The sequence below is a fragment of the Malaclemys terrapin genome, chromosome 5, assembly GCF_027887155.1.
Source record: "Malaclemys terrapin pileata isolate rMalTer1 chromosome 5, rMalTer1.hap1, whole genome shotgun sequence".
NCBI classification, from domain to species: Eukaryota; Metazoa; Chordata; order Testudines; family Emydidae; genus Malaclemys; species Malaclemys terrapin.
This window is the reverse complement of record NC_071509.1, coordinates 17,249,654-17,270,528: the sequence shown is the minus strand read 5'-3', so window position 1 is coordinate 17,270,528 and position 20,875 is coordinate 17,249,654.

Here is a 20,875-nt window from a genome sequence, read left to right as displayed (position 1 = left end):
CACCTACTCCCATCGTAAAACCCATGGGGAGTGGCTCATGGAGAAAAAAAAACTCTCAAGTCCCCCTTCCAGAGATTCCGCCACATCATTCTGTCAGGATGCAGGAAGGTCAGACCTCTGTGCAACAGGACCCAGAACCTTCACCCACAGCCTGCAGGCCATAATGTTCTGAAAGTGAGTGCCACATATTACCATTCTGAGTATCACTTGTTACTAGTTCTTACTCTTCCTAGACAAATGTTTCTGCTTTCCATAACTGGGAAAGGAGCCTAAGAAGAGAGCAAAAGTTAGGGGAAAATGAAAGAGTAATTAATCAGAAAGTCTAAATATCTGTAGCCATTAGTGATATGGCCCCTTTCCAAGTCTACTGAGGTCAGTGCAGATCTGTTAGACTCTAACTTGTCTCTATTTTAAATTGCATATTCTTTACTTATAGCATCAATATTTATTCTAGCTGATGGCTCTTTGAAATAGTGCACTGATAGACTTGGTTTTTAAAATGTCCTTTCCTGGTAGTGACACACTTCCTTTCCAGCTTTTGAAATGGAGATACAATAAGGGATTAACTAGCTGAATAAATATTACCTTTCATGGAGAAAAATATAATCTAGCCACTTCTTCATATGTAATATGACCATTGAATAGACACTGCCCATATATCTCTCTCTCTTTAATATTAATTTATAAGTTTGGCTGTGTGTATTCTATTGATTCATTACATGTTCATTTATATGGTATTGAATCATGTGGAACCATTTTTACTATTCTATTCTGATGTTTGATCTATTGTTGCCTCTCCCCGCCCCTTAAACACTTAACAGGTGTTCACTTAAGGAGGCTCAGAAGGAACCTCCTGTGAATAGCTCACTGAAGAAGAATAAAGCCCCAGAAGAAGAATTTATTAGCAGGAGGAATAAATAGTTTCTCTCTTTCATTGTCATGATATTTTCTTTTCCATTTGGCATGCAGTGTACTTAGAAATTCCTCCAAGCTTTTGTTTCTGAACTTCTAGACTTCACAAACCAAAGCCCTGTCCTCCTAACCACTGCCAAGGCTGCTTCTTTCGTACTCCTTTTCCTGTAGATTAAAAACAGGATATTATTGTAAAAACAAACAGAAATTACTGTTTTTGCTACTGCTAATTGCCAAGAGAACCAGAGGGGAGTGAAAACTCTGAAACTTCTGTTCTGCTACTGTCAGGTGAAGATCAAACACGTTTCGTTGCTAATCACCGAAAGCTTCAGCAGATAACTGCAACTTGCTGCTCCCCTTTGAAATTTTAATCATTTAAAGGTGAATTTAGAGTTCAAAGCTTTCTTATGTCTTTCCTTGGCAAGAGGCTTCATTTAAAAAGAGAAGGGGCAACAGCAGTTCATGACAAGAGCACGGCTAAAGATATTTTACTGTGTATAGCTGCAGCCTATTTCAGCATTAGGCAGAGGGGATTTTTGTATCCTGTTTTCCTGCCTCTCTCATAGGGGTAATGTAACTGAAGTTAAAAGCCATGTCTCTGTACATGCCAATCCCCCTGGACCAAAAGCATCATATCCATCTGTTTTAAAACAAGAGAAAAAATTGATTTCATGGGCTGGCACTCACCTGATGGTCTGCTGTACCTACATGAACAAGATTGCCACTGATGTCATTGGCAGAGTTATAGGGGGAGCAGAGCATCAGAATCTACTGAAGGGTATGTCTACGCGGCCAGTGAAATGGCGATTGTGATGGGTAGGCATATCCATGCTAGCATTAATCTAGCTAGCATGGGTAACAACCGCAGTGAAAACAGGGTGCCATGGGCTTCAGTATGGGCTAGCAAACCAAGTATATACCCAGGGCTCGCCAGTGGGCTCGTCTTCGGGTTGCTAGCCTGTGCAGCCATGTCTATTGTCACTCCTACTATTACCCGTGCTAGAAAAGCCTACCTGTGCTACAATCACACATTCACTTGCAGTGCAGACACACCCTAAATTAGATTCATACTCTGCTCTCCCCTCCCTTACGCTAACCTACACTACACACCACTTTCAGCAGCAGGTAGCATATGTACCTGCGTAGCCCCCCAGCACAGCATAGCTGGCGAGGCGAGTAAGACTGAAGTGTGTGCGTATGAATCCAAGTATACGCTGTAAACAGCTCTTGACTTGCCCAAGCGGTGCCTCCCTGTCTACACAGCTATTTTTAACACTCTCGCGTCCCGTTCCCTCCCTGCTATTGGAGCCTTTCCCCTCCACAGGAGAGGCTCTGCCAGGTCCCCACTGCTGGAGCCGTTCCCTGCCACAGTGAAAGGCTCCAGCATCAGGGAGCTTTGGAAGCTTTACGCTGCTGTCTCTCGCCTCCGTTGCCCGAGCCTTTCGCCGACACGTGTAGCTACACGCTGCAGTGTGGAGGCAGCCTGCTTTTCACTGCAATGTGTAGCTACACATACACTCCGCGCCCCCAAATGGCTTTTGTCCTATATTTTTGTAGCACCGCCCGCTCTTTATCTAGAAACTTATGTCGTCCTCTTCATTGTGTATCTGATCCCCTCACAGTCATTAACGGATTTTATCTTCACAACACCCTTATGAGATAATATTTCCCTCTCTCTCTCTCTTGTTTCTTAAACAGATGGAAAACCGGGGGTAAGTTGAACAACTTGTGGTAGGTCCCACAGGAAGTCTCCGGCCTACAGACAATAGAACCCAGGCCTTTTCAGTCCCAGTATGGTGCTCTATCCACTACCATCCATCCACCCCAGCTGCAGTGCAGGAATAGCTAATTTAGCCTCACCCTCAATTTGTCTCCTGTGCTGGATTACTCCAAACTGGTTGGGTCCTATTTTCAAATGTATCAGGGAACTGTAGCCCTGGTATTTCTCCTTTCCCCCACCAAAATACCTCCTTAATCTTGTAGTAAGAATAGAGAGGAACAAGGATCCGGATTTGAAATAGCCTAGCTCTACTGACCTTCAGTCACATTTTCAAGGCACACGTGTCAAGGCACATTTTCTTAGGAGGGCGGCTGAGGAAGCAACTATGATCTGAGTTGATGCTTAAAGTTAAAGTAGGGAATCTGGTATATTTCTGTGCTGCTGGATACTCAGTGTTGTTATGGATTCTGGGTTGCTGTTTCTGTGATTTATTGTATTTTTAAGTGTGCGTCAGAGATGCTTAGAATATTCAGACATGCGCCTTTTATTATTTTTATAAAATTAAGGATGAAATAAATAAGGAGCTTCTGAGATTCATTCCCATCTCTTCCACTAGCTGGTCTCTGCACTTCAGAATCCGTATTTAACAGAGCTTCATCGGCACAACCCAAAGAGTGGGCAATTAGCACTATTTTCATTTTGCAAAGAGGTTACATTTAAGATGGTCAGATTTGGATGCCTAAAACTAGGCACTGAAATCCATGTTTAGGATCATATATTCAAAGGCCAGAAGGGACCATTGTGGCCATCTCGTCTGACCTCTATAGCACATACCATAGAACTTCCCCAACATAATTCCTAGAGCAGATCTTTTAGAAAAACTTCCAATCTTGATTTAAAAATTGTCTGTGATGGAGAATCCACCATGACCCCAGGTAAATTGTTCCAATGGTTAACTACTCCCACCATTAAAAATGTACACCTTGTTTCCAATCTAACTTCAACTTCCAGCCATTGGATTGTGTTATACCTTTCTCTGCTAGACCGAAGAGCCCATTATCAAATATTTGTTCCTCATGTAACCCCTAAACCTTCTTTTTGTTAAGCGTTAACAGACTGAGCTCTTTGATTCTATGGCCTGGTCTACACGGGGGGGGGGGGGGGGGGGGGGAGAATCGATCTAAGTTACCCAACTTCAGCTACGTGAATAACGTAGCTGAAGTTGACGTACTTAGATCATCTTATCGTGGTGTCTTCACCGTGGTGAGTTGACTGCTGCTGCTCCCCCGTCGACTCCGCCTGTGCCTCTCGCGGTGCTGGAGTACAAGAGTCGATGGGAGAGCGCTCGGGGATCGATTTATTGTGTCTAGACTAGATGCGATAAATCAATCCCCGCTGGATCGATCACTGCCTGCTGATCCGGCTGTGAAGACATACCCTATGACTATAAGGAATATTATCTAATCCTTTTATCATTCTCGTGTCTGTTCTTGGAACCCTCTCCAATGTATCAACATTCTTCCTGAAGCATGGACACTAGAACTGGACATGTTAGCCCCGCAGCAGTGCCATATACAGAGGTAATGGTCAGATTTAAAGGGGTGCTGAGTTCCAACAGACCAGCTGCTGTTGACATGTAAATGGCACATAACAAGTATAAAGAAGACATTACCCCTGCCCTGAGAAGCTTCACCTAAGGCCATGATCCAGGAAAGCATTTTAACATGTGCTCAAGTGCCTTGCTGCATAGGGATGATTTCCTGATAACGCAATAGTGATCCGCACTATTACAGATGTTTAAAGAATAAACACAGCTATGTGGATGTACCATTAGAATGGATTGTTCAGTTGTTTGGTAATAACCCAAAATAGCTTTCACTTCAAATCTATCACTGAGTGATAGTGCTCAAAAGTGTTACCTTTTGATGGCTGGGCAGTGGCTTATGTGTTGCTATCGGGACTCAGTCCAGTTCCCCGTGACCAGGTGCGCACATCACAGATCACAACCACATCATGCTTTATTATTTATATTTTATGCTAATTACAGAACAAGAGAGTAGCTCTGGACTGCATTTATGCTTAAAGAAAATAGCCAGTTATACAAAACTCAGGAGACTCTCCCACTGGTTTATGGCTCCAGCAGAGAGGCTAAGGAGTGAATGGGCCTGGAGACCAAACCACACTCCTAAAGTTGGTCCCGCTAGGTGAGGGGCCATGCACACAAGCTAGCACTACAGCTACCCAAACTATACCTATTCTATGGTCAAACAGAGGACTATGGGCCTATCTAGCCAACACCTTACACAAGCACTCCAATTCACACCAAATTTTGTAATAAACCAGACAATATGGGGGAGGGGGAAGGGCTCTGAACCAGACACAAATCAAGTTTATTTGACTGCATAACATATGTATAAGAGGGAGGCTTCTGGCAGGGGATAACTCCATGAAAATATAGGCCCCTATGATACAAAGCATTATATTACATGCTCCAGCTCACTCAAACCACATGCGTGGGCTTCCATTTGCTGAAATAAAAACACAGCTCATGCTGGTAGTACTTAAAATATTTTAAGTCATTGACAAGCAGTTGGAAACTCAATATAATGCTTATATTTTACTATGGATTAATACTACTGGGACATTTCAGCCAAAAAATGCTTGAAACTGCTGTTAGAATTTTTCATTGATTTAACATTCCATAGACATTGTTAAAATGTCATTCTAAGCCCATTTACTTTTTTTTTAAAAGGATTAATGTGCCTTTAGAATGTTAAAAATGCTTAAATTACTTGGTATCAGATAAGAAGGTTTTAAGTGAGGCACAAGAAAAGTAGAAGATTTTATTAAGAAAATAGGTATACTTTGCCTTTTGCTTGGTTGGCACAAATCAGTGCCTTTATGAAAAGGATCATGCCGGTGTGTGGTAAATTAGTGTGTGGATCATTTGCAGTCCATTTGCCAGGTACCTGATGTTACAAGTGGTTGAAAACATATTCAAGCACCACTGTGGAGAGTCTCAACCCAAATGCAAGTCAAGGTCCTGAACTTTATTAAAAAAAACCATCACCACATCAGTGCATGCGAGTGAGAGTGAAATCATCAAGTTGCCTCTAGCACCTTAGGTTTCTATGTGCTAATTAAGAATTGATACAAACAGACCGTGAGAGTTCGGTTCTCATTTGCATCTGAGCTTAGCTTAGAAGCCGTGAGGGATGTGGTAGGGTACAAGGAGCCGGTAGCAGCTCTCTGACCCCTTGGTGTAAGTTTACAGCTCTAGTTTACACCAATGGTGTGAAGTCCCGTAGTGACTTTCCCTTCCTCTGGCTCCCTACACCAGAAGTGGATGTGATGGTTGGTGCAGCAGAAGCCTCTATACTAGCCACCGGCTTTCTTCCAGTGGAGAGTTCTCCGGCACATGAGGTCTTCTCCACTGGCCACTTTATGCCATTTAAAATGGACTTAAACTGGAGAATCTGACCCACAGACTATGCCCTGCTGTGTATCATTTTGCAGCTGGAAAATACCCAGCCCCATGCCCTGAGGCCTGGTAACTGCGGGAGGCAGGAGACTATGTAAGCTGCAGTCAGTCATCCACAAAGTCTCCCAAAGAGACTTACAGCTATATACATAACTATGGGACATCTGAAATGTAACTAACCCTGGTACGGAAGAACAGCAGCTTGATATGAATGGCAATGGCAAGGGGATGGGAAAATTTGACCAGGACACAAGTTCAAAGATTGCTATGAAAGGTTCAATTGTGTCTTTGGGGCTGATGCTCAACTGACGTAGATTGGCAGAGCTCCATCAGGTTCAGTGCAGATTTACACCTGCTGAAGATCTCTCCCCTCAATGTCTAGAGACATTGAGTATTTGCGGTGGGGGGAAATCCTCACAAGTAGGAAAGACTGAGCTCAGATGGTGTGAAAGGGGGATACTTTGGTATTTCCTTTCTCACTATCAGAGCTCTTTGTTATCTTTACCCAGGTATCGCACATACTGTATTAAAAGAAAGAATCTCAGTTACTTCTTAGTTCTTGCCATATCTGATTAAGAGCCTGTAGCTAAGAACACTTCACACGTAAGTACCGAGGTGCTCTTCATCCTTAGATCTCAAAGCACTTCACAATGGAGGAGAATCATGATTATCCCCATTAGATGGGGAAACTAAGGCACAAAGAGACTGAGGACAAAGTATCCAAAACAGGCTTTTGATTTCCAGTGGTTCATTTTTTAAGTCCTCAATTTAGATACCTTGGACCTGATTTTTAGAGGTATTGAGCTCCCACAGGCCCCATTCGCTTCAAGTAGAGCTGTGGATGCCCTGTGTATCTCAAAATCAAACCCAAACTGGTTTCAAGTCAGAGACCCAAAAATTGAGGCTTCCGAAAATCAACAGCCATTTTTAAAATTTCAGCCTAAGCCCCTTGTCTGCAGGTCTCCTGACTCTTAGTCTGCTCCCCTACCTACTGAACCACAGTCTATCCAAACTACATTCACCCCAAATATAGTTTGATTACTGAATAACGCATCCAGGTTACCGAAACTACTAGAAACAACAATGTGGTAGAGAGAGAACTTTACTGCTGCAGGTTCCATGTAAATTCTACCTCGGGTTCCTCATGCCACACTCCACAGTAGAGTTTTCCATGCTGCCTGACAGAGTATAGTTCTCTTTGTTAAAGAGATGTCAAGACTCTGCTTAAATACATATCCAGAATAGATTCGTCACACCAGGAAGAATAGATCGAGAGGTAGTAACCTTGCGTTTAGCTGGAAACATCTGCCAGGCAGGAGTGTGTGGCCACAGGATTCTTATCATGGATATATTAGGCCAAATTCAGTCCTCAGATGCTTTACATGTACACACCTCTCAATGTCCAACTGTGCATTGGGGTCAGACAATCCAATGGTTTGGCCACTACCCTGGCATTTGAGATACCTGGGTTCAAGTCACTGTTCTGCCACAGACTGTCTATGTGACCTTGGGCAAGTCACTTAACCTCTATATTCTGCACCTGTAAAATGGGGGCAATAACATGTCTTTACCTTAAAAGGGTGTTTTGAGAATAAATACATTAAAGAGCTTTTTTAGCTATTTAAAAACCAAAAGGGATACGTACAGGAAATGGAAGGAGGAGCATGTCACCAAGGAACTATACATGGGAATAGCGCAAGCATGTGGGGACAAAATCAGGAAAGCCAAGGCAAAGAATGAGTTATAGATGGCAAGAAATATTAGAGACAACAAGAAGGGGTTCTACAAATATATCAGACAAAAAAGAATGATCAGGGATGGTGTGAGTGCACTGCTCAATGGAGAAGGTGAGCTGGTAACAGCAGATGATAGGAAGACAGAGCTGCTCAATGTCTACTTTCTTCAGTCGTATAAAAAATAGAATGTCAGCAGACAACTAGCAAAGTTACCATAGATAATAAAGGGGAAGGGATGCAGATTGGGATAAGTAAAGAACATGTCAGAGATCTTTTGACTAATTTGGATGAATTCAAGTAAGCGCGGCCTGATGCTGTTCACCCCAAGGTGCTGAAGGAATTAGCTGAAGAAATCTCAGAACCACTGGCAATAATATTTGCAAACTAATGGATGACAGGAGATGTTCTGGAAGACTGGAGAAGGATTAATGTAGTGCCCATCCAGCAGTACTGGAACTAGGAGTGCTGGGGGTGGAAAAGACGTGATAGATTCCTGTAGCTGGATATCTTTTTACTATTGCATGTTTGGCAGGAGCTGGCAAAGTGAAACAGGCAGATGAATGCAACGCTGAAAAGTCTTGATGATTCCCACACCCCCAAAGAGTCATCAGTGGGCTTAAAAACATTGAGCACGCAGTCAAGGTCAAAGCTCCCCCCCCCTGCAGTTCCAAATGAAAGATTAACTGCAGTTCTGCTTGTGAAAGTTATGCTCAGAACACTCCTACAGGCATGTTTTAGTCTGAAAAGAGTCCATTATCTTCATCTGGCACCACCGTGCATGTCCAAGGGATAACCCTCTGCAGAGCTCACATCAACAGAGCGAGTACAGTGCTTCAGTGCAAAAGGGCAAACATCCTTTGCTGGCTTAAAGAGTAACAAGAAACAAGTTGGAATGAGCTGTTTGAGTCTAAAAAAAATCAATGGCATGTACCAAAAGGCCAACACAGTATAATAAAAGAGACTGTTACAAAAGTGTGTTTGTTTTTTAAAAAGCAACATGTGAATGTTTTTATACAGTGAATGTTAGGAAGGAGGCTTCCACTAGAATTTCTTTTGAGAAAATAAGAACATACCTATAACATTAATCCCAGTCATCCTTTGGCAGCACCCATCTAGATATCCTAGACTAGATTTTTCAAAAGAGCTCAGAACTTGATTTTCAAGAGCTCAAAACCCACAGCTGGGATCTGATTTTTCAAAGGATCTCAGCATCCAAGATGCATTAGAATCTGGCCACTTATTTGAGTTCCTAGATAGAAGCAGAACTCTTAAAATCTGGACCTTGTGCAGTTTAAATTGTGTTTATTTTGTAATATTACAGGTTGCAGATTACAAATGGTAGGTGTGGCAGAGCCATGGCCTAGAGAGTCCTTCCAATAGTCAATCAGAGATAACTTTAAAGGGGGGAAAATCAATCCTTTTCCTTATAAGGCCTGTTGTTTTATTTTCAGCCGTCCCACCTAACACACACTACAAAACACTCTTCTGCTCTTGGCAGTTCAATAGCACAGAGCCTACAACCTCAAAAGAAAGAAAACAGAAGACATATGCACTCCTGAAAGAACTGTCCCAGCAATTAGAGAATGGATCTCAAAGCAGCAGCCCCTTGCACTGTACTGCTTGGCTGTCATAGGAGGCCCGGCTATTTGGAGACAGCAGTCTTCTCCTTGACCTTTCCCTCAAGCTTCTCCCTTCTAGGCAGAAATCACCTTGCTAAGGTAGGAAAATTGGAGGTGGGCAGGTGGAGGGAACTTAGCATCCCTCCTCCCTTTTGGGTACCAAAGAGTCTGTACAGCTCATCATAATATTTTCCATGCCTTATATTGAATCCAACTTGTCTATGGGCTAGATCCGGTCCCTGCTCTGGTTGCTTTGTACTGCTGCAATGGCAAACGAGGTGATGCAGCTCCCTGGGGATTTCACGGATATGGGGGAATCCTCAGCTGGTTGAAGAGCCACCGTGGCAGCTCCCGTATTACCCACCGTTCTTGGTCTCAAACATGGCATAGCTTTGGAGAAAGGAGTGTATTTATGCCCAGTCGATCTATGTCTGCTGGAAAGCCACGTGTAGCCAGCATAATGTAGAATAGCCCAGAGATAGTACCAAGTACTTTGTGCTCAGGACTGGATGGGTTTATGTCAAAGCGCACTATAGAACTTTTACAGGAGTGTCCATGCGGCAAGCTAGCGTGTCATAGATTCACACCCTGGCTTGCTACACACTAACTCACCATGTAGACAAGCCCACTGCCTTCATCACAGCCTTTTAAAGAGAGCAAAGCAGATACCCTAACCACAGAAAGAAGTTTTGTGCACTAACAGAGTAGGTCTTTCTAAACAAGGCTTGCCTGAAGTCTCTTTTAGCTAATGCCAAACACAAACATAATCTACATCTTAAAATAAAGGTACATCTACACTACCCATCGGATTGGCAGGTAGTGATCGATCTATCAGGGATTAATTTGTCGTGTCTCGTCTAGACACGATAAATCGATCCCCAAACGCGCTTCCCGTCGACTTCGGAACTCCACCGCTGCGAGAGGAGGAAGCGGAGTCGATAGGGGAGCGGCTGCCGTCGATCCTGCGCCGCAAAGACGCGACGTAAGTCAATCTAAGTTGATCTAACATACGTCAACTTCAGCTACACTATTCTCATAGCTGAAGTTGTGTATCCTAGATTGATCCCCCCCTCCCACAGTGTAGACCAGGCCAAAGTGACAAAGAGCTACACACAAGTTTTTATTCTAGATGAATTTATTTATATTTGGAAAAAAATCTGTAATGCTTGGAAAGCCATTGCTCTGTTTTTTGTTTAAAAAAGGTCAAAATTGAATGTCAACTCAAGCACAAGTTGTGACAGAATAGCCATTTTGTTAATCTGAAAGCAAAGTGGTAGCGATGTTACCAGATATTTTCAAGCACACAGATCTCATTAAAGAAACATTCAAACGCAAAATAAAGCATCAGTCATAAAATGTTTGTGGATAAATGTGGTGGCTTATTGCACTGAGCAATGAAATGATTCTGAAAAAAAAAAAAGAGTTTGCAAGTGAGTAATGGCTTTTTCAGTGCTAATGTGGTTTAATTCTGAATTAAATCCTTGTCCTGCAGACAGAGGCTGTCACAGTGATCAGCATTACTTCATCTTCCTTTTTCTTGTAATGTCATTACGGAAAGCTCAGTACTCCAGAAGCATGAGCTGTTACCAGTAAGCATGTGCTAACAATGGTGACTTTATGCTCCCTTGAAAGAATGACCAGTACATCTATAAATGCATTACATATAAATTAGGGAGATCTTCTGATATCCCATTGGAACGAACAGAGGGGCACTGCATTTATAACAGCTCAGATCTGAAGGCTTGTATTTAGAACTAGTTGGACATCTTTTATTAAATAAATAAATAAATAAATAAATCTCCCCAGCTGTAAGAGTAAAAACCATCTTAGAATATCAGGGTTGGAAGTGACCTCAGGAGGTCATCTAGTCCAACCCCCTGCTCAAAGCAGGACCAATCCCTAGAAAGATTTTTACCCCAGATCCCTAACTGGCCCCCTCAAGGATTGAACTCACAACCCTGGCTTTAACAGGCCAATGCTCAAACCACTGAGCTATCCCCCCCTTCACATTTTCCCTGGAGACTTAAAAAAATGCTCATCTATCAACTGAATTTAGTGCTGGTGAACAACACCAGATTGTTGGCAATTATGACCAAAATCATCTAAGCACAAGGGGAGGTTCAGCACAAGTGGTGAAAATTCAGATTTTCTTCATAAATCCTTTGCAATGTGTCTCCGTCTAATTATTATGTGTATTACAGTAGCACCTAAACATTGCAACAAAAATCAGAAACCCATTGTGCTAGGCACTGCACGAACACGCACTAAGAGGCAGCCCTTGCTCTGGAGACCTTACAGATGAAAGTATCCTCATCATCAGTATCAGCTCTATTTTACAGATAAGAAACAGATTTATGGCTTGTCTACATGGTGGGGTAATGTGCTCTATAGGCAGAGCCATCCCTAGGGTACAGCAAATCGGGGTGATTGCCCTGGGCCCCGTGCTTTGCGGGGCCCCGCGCTTCGTGAGGTGGCAGGCGGGGAGGTGAGGCAGGGGGCAGGCGGGGAGGGGTAAGGAGAAGCTCCCCTACCAACCTCCCCCTCCCTCCCAGCACCTATCACCGATCAGCTGTTTCACCGCATCTGGAGGCACTGGGGAGAGGAGAGAGGAGCGAGGGTGCAGCGTGCTCAGGGGAGGGGGCAGAACTGCACAGGGAGCAGAAAGAGGCGGGGCGGGGGCAGGGCCTTGGGGGAAGGGGTGGAGTGGGGGCAGGGCCTGGGCGGAGCTGTGGAGGAGCACCTCCCGGCAGATAGAAACTCAGCACCTATGTCCTGGGCCCCACACCCCGCACCCCCCTACGGACAGCCCTGTCTACAGGGGTCTGACTTCTAAATCGCACCAACAGGTTGCATATTAATTGGTCCACATAGACCCTGCTGGTGTGTACTGAAGGATCCCTATTACATTTTAATGTAGTGCTGTAGGACTATGTTAACGCACACTATGAAAACTTTAGTGCACACCAACAGGGTCTACACAGACGAATTTGTGCAATATTTTAGTATGCTTTAGAAATCACACCCATGTAGAACACACTACGCCACCGTGGTATAGCCTGGAATTGAACGGCTGTTGTCGGCATCCCAGTCCAATGCTTTAACAACTAGATGAACCTTCCTTTGTTAACATGACCTAGAGGGATCATCTATATAGGGGAGGGTAATTGAGTCCACTTGCCCTTTAATTCCTTGCCCTCTGTTGGGACTGGCAGCAAGAGATATAACTGTCAGAGATGTGGATACCCTTCCACCTCTTTGTTTTACTTTTATCTCTTTACCTGATCTAAAGTTTGCTTTTCCATGATCTTGCTTTATTGAACTAGACCCCATTTTCTGTGCATATGGAGATGGAAGAAAAACAACATGAAAGAGGACTTGAAAGGGTACTGCTCATCAGCCCATGATCACCAGCTGAGCAGACCCTTGTATTGTATACAGAGAGTACAAAGCATCCAGGATTTGGGGCTGAGAGGGGCTGCTGGATTCACAGAAGTGAACAATCAAGGCACAGACAAACAGAGAGGAAAAGGAACTGAGGATAGTCTTAGAAAGCTGTGAACCGGAAGAAAACAGTTTGTATTGTCTGGATGTCATCAGCATCCTGAAAGCTCCAATACCCATGTCTCTTTCCTAACCTTCACACCAGTCCCACAAACACATTGAGCAAGTAAGGTCAATGAGCTGGATCCACATGGGACCCACCATGAGAGCATCTTCAGGGGAGAAGCGTAATTGCCTAAAACCATCCTCTGGAAACATTCCACGATAAATGAATGGAGCTACCTAACTGCAGCCCCATCCACTCCTGCTAGGGCCTGCAGGCAAGTCAACACCACCACATGATCAAAGGCAGCTGACAGAGCTAATAATGTCATCTTGGACCCCTCATTTTCATCCATTGCTAGGAGGAGATTCTTTACCAGGGCAACCAGTGCCGTCTCTGAACTATATCCTAATCAGTGCACATGCTGACACTGGTCAAGGAGATCTGAGGCAACAAGGAACTCAGACCTGTGTTGCCATGATCTTCGCTATCACCTTTAACAAAAATGGAAGATTAGATATAGGTAAAGCTGGTCAAAAATTAAGAAAAACTATGAAAGTTGTACAAAAAAATTGGTGAGAAGTTTTTGAAAAGAACCGAGTTGGAACATTTTTGTGTTTTGTTTTGTTTTTAATTTGAAAGTGTTTAGGTTTGAGTTTTCCAGCTTTTCCTTCCCAGGCCCTTTCTTCCCATTTTTCTACTCCAAAGGGGGTAAAAAGGAAAAAATGTTGCCGAAAGGAGAAAACAGGAAAACTAAAACTGGGATCAAACAGAAGCACAACACAGTTCTTTTGGTTTTCAGTTGTGTGTCAGAAAATAAACAGACAATGTCAAAACCCAAACATTTTTAATTCAATTTTTGTTTTTGTTTTAAAAAGGCCAATTTTATTGATTGTACTTTTTTTTAAAACAAATTTTTGTTCTGAATCATTTCAAGCAGCTCTTGATATAGGCCAATATTTGGCCAGGCAATCAGCATCGAGTAAAATGTTCCTGAACAGAAGCCACACACAGTTACTCAGCCTGCCCTCCATAAGGGAGGTGTTCATAGTCCAAGCCACTTGAGAGACTAGCTCTTCCCCACTTTGTGGCATAGAGTGCCCCCAGCATCTGAGTATCTCAGAGAACATCACCGGCCAAAACTCAAGCACAGGACATGTAGCACTGGTTTCCTCTAGATATTGCTCTGCCCCCACAAGCACAGAAAATCTGGTCTGAATCTGCACAGTTTTATCCACAAAGCAATTTCCTGAAATTCCCTGACAATGGAAGGACTGCAACCAGCCAACAAGCGAGACCGTCAGGATTAAATAGACTATCCAACACTCTGAACAGATCCTCTGATCAAGGGTTTACGGATGGTGGAATGAAGGCAAAGCAACTGCTCCTCCTCTCCGACACAGCCATAGCATGAAAATCTGTAGGACACCATCAGACCAATTAGGAGTGAGTCTTCCACCAAGTTCTAGCCATCTTCCCTCCATTTACATTGCAGCCGGTCATCCATGAACCAGGATTACCTGAGGGGTGGAGACGTGCACATAAGGTGCAAAGGGGCCGTTCTATCACTGGCTGAGGCACAGGCGAGGCGTAGTGGGGACATGGAGAGTGAAGTGCCCCCCGGATTGGCCTGCTGGAGTTGGGGGGGGGCTCTCTGTCCTTCTCTCCCTGCGCCTCTGTCCGGGCACATTTGGTCGCTTTCCCTGGCAGCCGGGCAGGGAGCAGGTTGGAGCCGCTTCTGCTTGAGAGAGCCTGGCTGGGAGGCAAAGTGCTGAATGTGCAGGGGGAGGGGAGGCACAGGGAAGGAATGACAGAGCGACCCCCTCAGGTAACATGGATGAGGGAGAGCACTGCGGCCCCAGGCTAGGCCTAGGGTGAGAAGGGTCACTGGGCAGGGGAGACACGTGGGGCGGTCACGTGCCCTCCCCTTGTGTGCCCCCTCCCCCCTCGCCAGTAGTCTATGGGCCGAGGACAAAAGATCCTTATAAAGTCCTCCTAAACATTGGTAAATTGGTGTTTTGGAGGAAGATTATATTCTCTCAGGGGCCTCTGAAACTGCTCAAGTTCCCTGAACCTTCAAGAGTGAACCAGCCAAAACCAGGCCCATGACCTCAACTGGAAAAACTTTATATAATTTCTAGTCTCCTACCCTCCAATTCCAGCCAAAACACTAGAGCGTGCTCAGCTGTATGAATGCCCAACATGAGGACAGCCTGCAGAGTGCTGGAAGTGCTGCAACTAAAAGGGTCACTACTGGCTCTTAAAGATCCCATGACATTCTTCCAAGCATTAATCCGTGGTGCTAAATTCCAGTGTGGTTCACTGCAGACCTAAAATCCTCCCAAATTAGGTGGGCCACAATATTCTTCTGCACTTCTGGTCCTAAACTGTTGTGTTGCTGTGTGCCAATCAACATGATGGACCAAATTCACTCCAAAGCGTAACTGCAATGTACCCTGAGATGTTTCACCATAGAGATGAGTGTAGTTATCCCCGTGGTCTATCTGGAAAGCAGTTAGTAGAGGTACTATATAAATATAAATTATTATCATCCTGCAGTCAGTTTTCAGGTCAATCATTATATACCAAAGAATGGTCCAGCTTCTGCAGACATATGTCAACACATTATCAGTGTAGTAGCCTACCAAGAGAGAAATCATCACAAACAGGCTATGGTGCCATCAGAAAAAGAGAGCATACAGAAAAGCCTCTAGGACAGTCTCCAGCAGGGCTAGATTTAGGGGCGGGCGACCCAGGAGACAGCCTGCGGAGCTGGGCTCTGGTTGCTGTTTTTGTTGTTAGCTACAAAAGGGAAAATAGAATGTTTGAAGTAAAATGTTTCTGGGATTCATTTTCCACTGACCTCCTGGGGACAGGAGGCATAGGAGAACAAATTACATGGAACAGAAGTTAGTCATGTTGCTTAATGCACTACTGGAAGATGCTTAGATACTATGGTGATGACAGTGGAATAAGAACCTAAATAGACTAGAATAGAAAGACGCCTCCTGAGATATCTCTTTGCAGCATCGGGGTCTTTCCTTATTTATGTCTCTGTTAAAGTTGTACACTCTTCATGGCAAAGACCTTGCCTTTTTTAATTTCTCCATAGAGCACTTTTGGGTGGTGTATAAACAGAATCCATTTCTGATTTCAGTTAGACAAAAACTCCATTGATTTCAATGGGTTTGCAGAGGTTTGTAACTACCCTTAGCATTCTGTGAAAGCACATCTGAGTAGCAAATAATTGTAACTGGATTGCTGTGCCTGGCTACTGTATACAGAAAGAACTTCCTGTCATAGGCACCAACTCTAGGGGCTGGAGCACTCATGGGAAAAAAATGGTGGGTGCTGGTACCTGGTAGCCCCCCCATCAGCTGCTTCCCATGACCACAGAACCTCCTGCCCACCATGATCAGCTGTTCCCTTCCGTGGTGTGCAGGAGTCGCTGGGGGGGAGATAGCAGGGCAGGGCGCACTCGGGGGAGAGAGCAGAAAGAGGCGGGGTCAGGGTGGGGCCAGGCAAGGCAGGAGTGGGGCCTTGGGAGAAGGGGTGGAGTGGAGGCAGGGCCTGGCAGAGAGCAGGTGTTGAGCATTCCCCGGCACATTAGAAAGTTGGCACCTCTGCTTTCTGTCCCACTGGGAGCTGCCTAGTTAGAGATTTATTATGTTTACTGTGTAATTCTTGTATCCCTGCCCTTAGATTTGCATGTGATGTGGGGAATAAATAGTCTTGACATGAAACAAATTGGGGTCAGATTTAGAAAAGAGTTGACCTCTCATTTAGGCACTAGATTTTCAGAAATGTTCAGCACCCAGAACTCCCACTCTCCCATATGGCCAGAGTTTCAAAACAGCACCCAACATAGATTCAGGCCAGAAGGTACCACTATGTTCATCTAATCTGACCCATCTGTACTAGACAGGACATAGAACTTCCTCAAAACAATTCCTACAGCAGATCTTTTAAAAAAACATCCAGTCTTGATTTAAAAATCATCAGTGATGGAGAACTGATCACATCCATTGATAAATTGTTCCAATGGTTAATTACCCTCACTATTAAAAATTTACACCTTTTTTCTAGTCTGAATTTGTCTCGCTTCAGCTTCCAGCCATTGGAGCATGTTATAGCTTTCTCTGCTAGACTGAAGAGTCCAATATTAAATATTTGTTCCCCATCTAGATACATATAGACTGTAATCAAATCACCCCTTACCCTTCTCTTTGTTAAGCTAAATAGCTTGAGCTCCTTGAATTTATCACTATAAGGCAGGTTATCTCAACCTTTAATCATTAGTGGCTCTTCTCTGAACATTCTCCAATTTATCAACATCCTTCTTGAATTACGGGCACCAGAACTGGACACAGTATTCCAGCAGCGGTCGCAACAATGCTAAATGCAGAAGTAAAATAACCTCTTTACTCCTACTCAAGATTCCCCACTTTATGCATCTCAGGATCACATCTTTTGGCCACAGCATCACACTCGAAGCTCTTGTTCAGCTGATTATCCACCATGACCCCCAAGTCTTTTTCAAAGTCACTGCTTCCCAGGATAGTGTCCCCCTGTCCTGTAAGTATGGCCCACATTCTTTGTTCCATGTATACATTTAACCATCATGAAATGCATAGTTTGCTTGTGCTCAGTTTACCAAGCAATTCCAATCGCTCTGAATCAGTTCTCTTCATTACTTACAACTCCCCCAGTTTTTGTGTCATCTGCAAACTGTATCAGTGATGATATTATGTTTTCTTCCTGGTCACTGATAAAAATATTAAATAGTATAGGGCCATGAACCAATCCTGTGGGTGCCCACTGAAAACAGGCCAGCTTGATAATTCCCCATTTACAGTTATATTTTCAGATCTATCAGTTAGCCAATTTTTAATCCATTTAATGTGTGACATGTTCATTTTATATTGTTCTAGTTTTTTTTTTAAATCAAAATGTTGTGCGGTACCAAGTCAAACACTTCACAGAAGTCTAAGTAGATTATGTCAACACTATTACCTTTATCAACCAAGTGAATTTGACAGGATCTATTTTCCATAAACCAATGTTAATTTGCATTAATTACATTATCTTCCTTTAGTTCTTTATTAATTGAGTCCCATATCAGACGCTCCAATATCTTGCCAGGGATCAATACCAGACCGACAGACCTATAATTACCCAATTCATCCCATTTACCCTTTTTATAAACTGACACAACATTAGCTTTCTTCCTGTCTTCTGGAACTTCCCCAGTACTCTAAGACTTACTGAAAATCAACATTAACGGTCCAGCGAGCTCCTCTGCCACTTCTTTTAAAACTCTTGGATGCAAGTTATCCAGATGTGCAAAATCTCTAACTTTTGCAGCTGCTGTTTAACATCATCCTGGGATACCAGTGGAATGGAAAGAGAATTGTCATCACCATATTATGAGACTATATCATCTGTTTTTCCCCCAAATACGGAAAATAAATATTTAATGAACACATCTGCCTTTTATTGATAGTTCTAACATTCCCATCTAGTAATGGACCAATATCGCTGTCAGGATTCTTTTTGTTCCTAATATATTAAAAAAACCTCCTTATTGTCCTTAACTCTGCTGGACATAGTTTTCTCCTTGTGTCCCTTGACTTCCCTTATCAATTTTTTACAACTCCTAACTTCTGATTTATATTCATTACTACCAGCTTCCCTTTTCTTCCATTTTTGACATATTTTAGGGTTGTCGATTAATCGCCGTTAACTCACGATTAACTCAAAAAAATTAATCGTGATTAATCGCAGTTTTAATCACACTTAATAAATTTCAATTGGTATTCTATTGTTTAAATATTTTGGATGTTTTTCTACATTCCATATATATTGTATTCTGTGTTGTAATTGAAATCAAAGTGTATATTTTTTTATTATAAATATTTGCACTGTAAAAATGATAAACAAAATAAATAGTATTTCAATTCACCTTATACAAGTACTGTAGTGCACTCTCCTTGTCATGAAAGTGCAATTTACAAATCTAGATTTTTTTGTTACATAACTCCACTCAAAAACAAAACAATGTAAGACTTCAGAGCCTACAAGTCCACTCAGTCCTACTTCTTGTTCAGCCAATCGCTAAGACAAACAAGTTTGTTTACATTTTCAGGAGATAATGCTGCCTGCTTCTTATTTACGTCACCAGAAAGTGAGAACAGGCATTTGCATGGCACTTTTGGAGCCGGCATTGCCAGGTATTACGTACCAGATATGCTAACCATTCGTATGCCCCTTCATGCTTCGGCCATCATTCTAGAGGACATGAGTCCATGTTGATGATGCCTGTTAAAAAAAGAATGTGTTAATTAAATTTGTGACTGAACTCGTTGGGGGAGAATTGTATGTCTCTTACTCTGTTTTACCCACATTCTGCCATATATTTCATGTTATAGCAGTCTCGGATGATGACCCAGCACATGTTGTTCATTTTAAGAATACTTTCACTGCAGATTTGACAAAACGCAAAGAAGGTACCAATGTGAGATTTCTAAAGATAGCTACAACACTCGACCCAAGGTTTAAGAATCTGAAGTGCCTTCCAAAACCTGCGAGGGACGAGGTGTTGAGCATGCTTTCAGAAGTCTTAAAAGAACAACATTCAGATGTGGAAACTACAGAACCCAAACCACCAAAAAAGAAAATCAACCTTCTGCTGGTGGCATCTGACTCAGATAATGAAAATGAACATGCGTCGGTCCGCTCTGCTTTAATTGTTACCAAGCAGAACCCGTCATCACCACGGACACATGTCCCCGAGAATGGTGATTGAAGCATGAAGGGATCTGAATCTTTAGCACATCTGGCATGTAAATATCTTGCGATACCAGCTACAACAGTGCCATGAGAATGCCTGTTCTCACTTTCAGGTGACATTGTAAACAAGAAGTGGGCAGCATTATCTCCTGCAAATGTAAACAACCTTGTTTGTCTGAGCAATTGGCTGAACAAGACGTAAGGACTGAGTGGACTTGCAGGCTCTAAAATTTTACATTGTTTTATTTTTGAATGCAGTTTTTTTTACATAATTTTACATTTGTAAGTTCAACTTTCATGATAAAGAGATTGCACTACAGTACTTATATGAGGTGAATTGAAAAATACTATTTCTTTTGTTTTTTTACACTGCAAATACTTGTAATCAAAAATAAATATAAAGTGAGCACTGTACACTTTGTGTTCTGTGTTGTAATTGAAATCAATATATTTGAAAATGTAGAAAACATCCAAAAATATTTAAAATGGTATTTATTATTAGCAGTGCAATTATTAATTGGGATTCATTTTTTTTTAATCGCTTGACAGCCCTAACGTTTTTTTAAAAGCTGCCTTCACTTCCCATCTAAAGCAGGTTGATTTTTAACCAGCATAGCCTTCTTCCCTGATTGTGGCTTTTTGCACATCTAGTAAAGTATTCTTAAATGATTCCTAATCATCATTCACATTTTTCTGATTAAATTCTTCCCCCCAGCTGATTTGGTTCATAATTGTTTTCAGCTTTGTGAAATTGGCCCTATTAAAGTACCAAGTATATGTATCAATGGTCTGGACATTATTCTGCTTGCACATTATAAATGTGATCAGGTCATGATCACTTGCACTTACACTACCCTTAATTTTTATCTCTGTTATCAGTTCCTCTTTATCTGTTAGAACAAGGTCTAATATAGACTTCCCGTGTTGGCTGCAACACCTTTTGACTTAGGAAATTGTTATCTATGTTTATAAAGTCCAAGGATTTTTTAGTACTGGCAGCATGAGACCTCCAGCATATGCCATTCAAATTGAAGTCCCCATGATCACTCAGCTTTTTTTCCTAAACATTCTAGA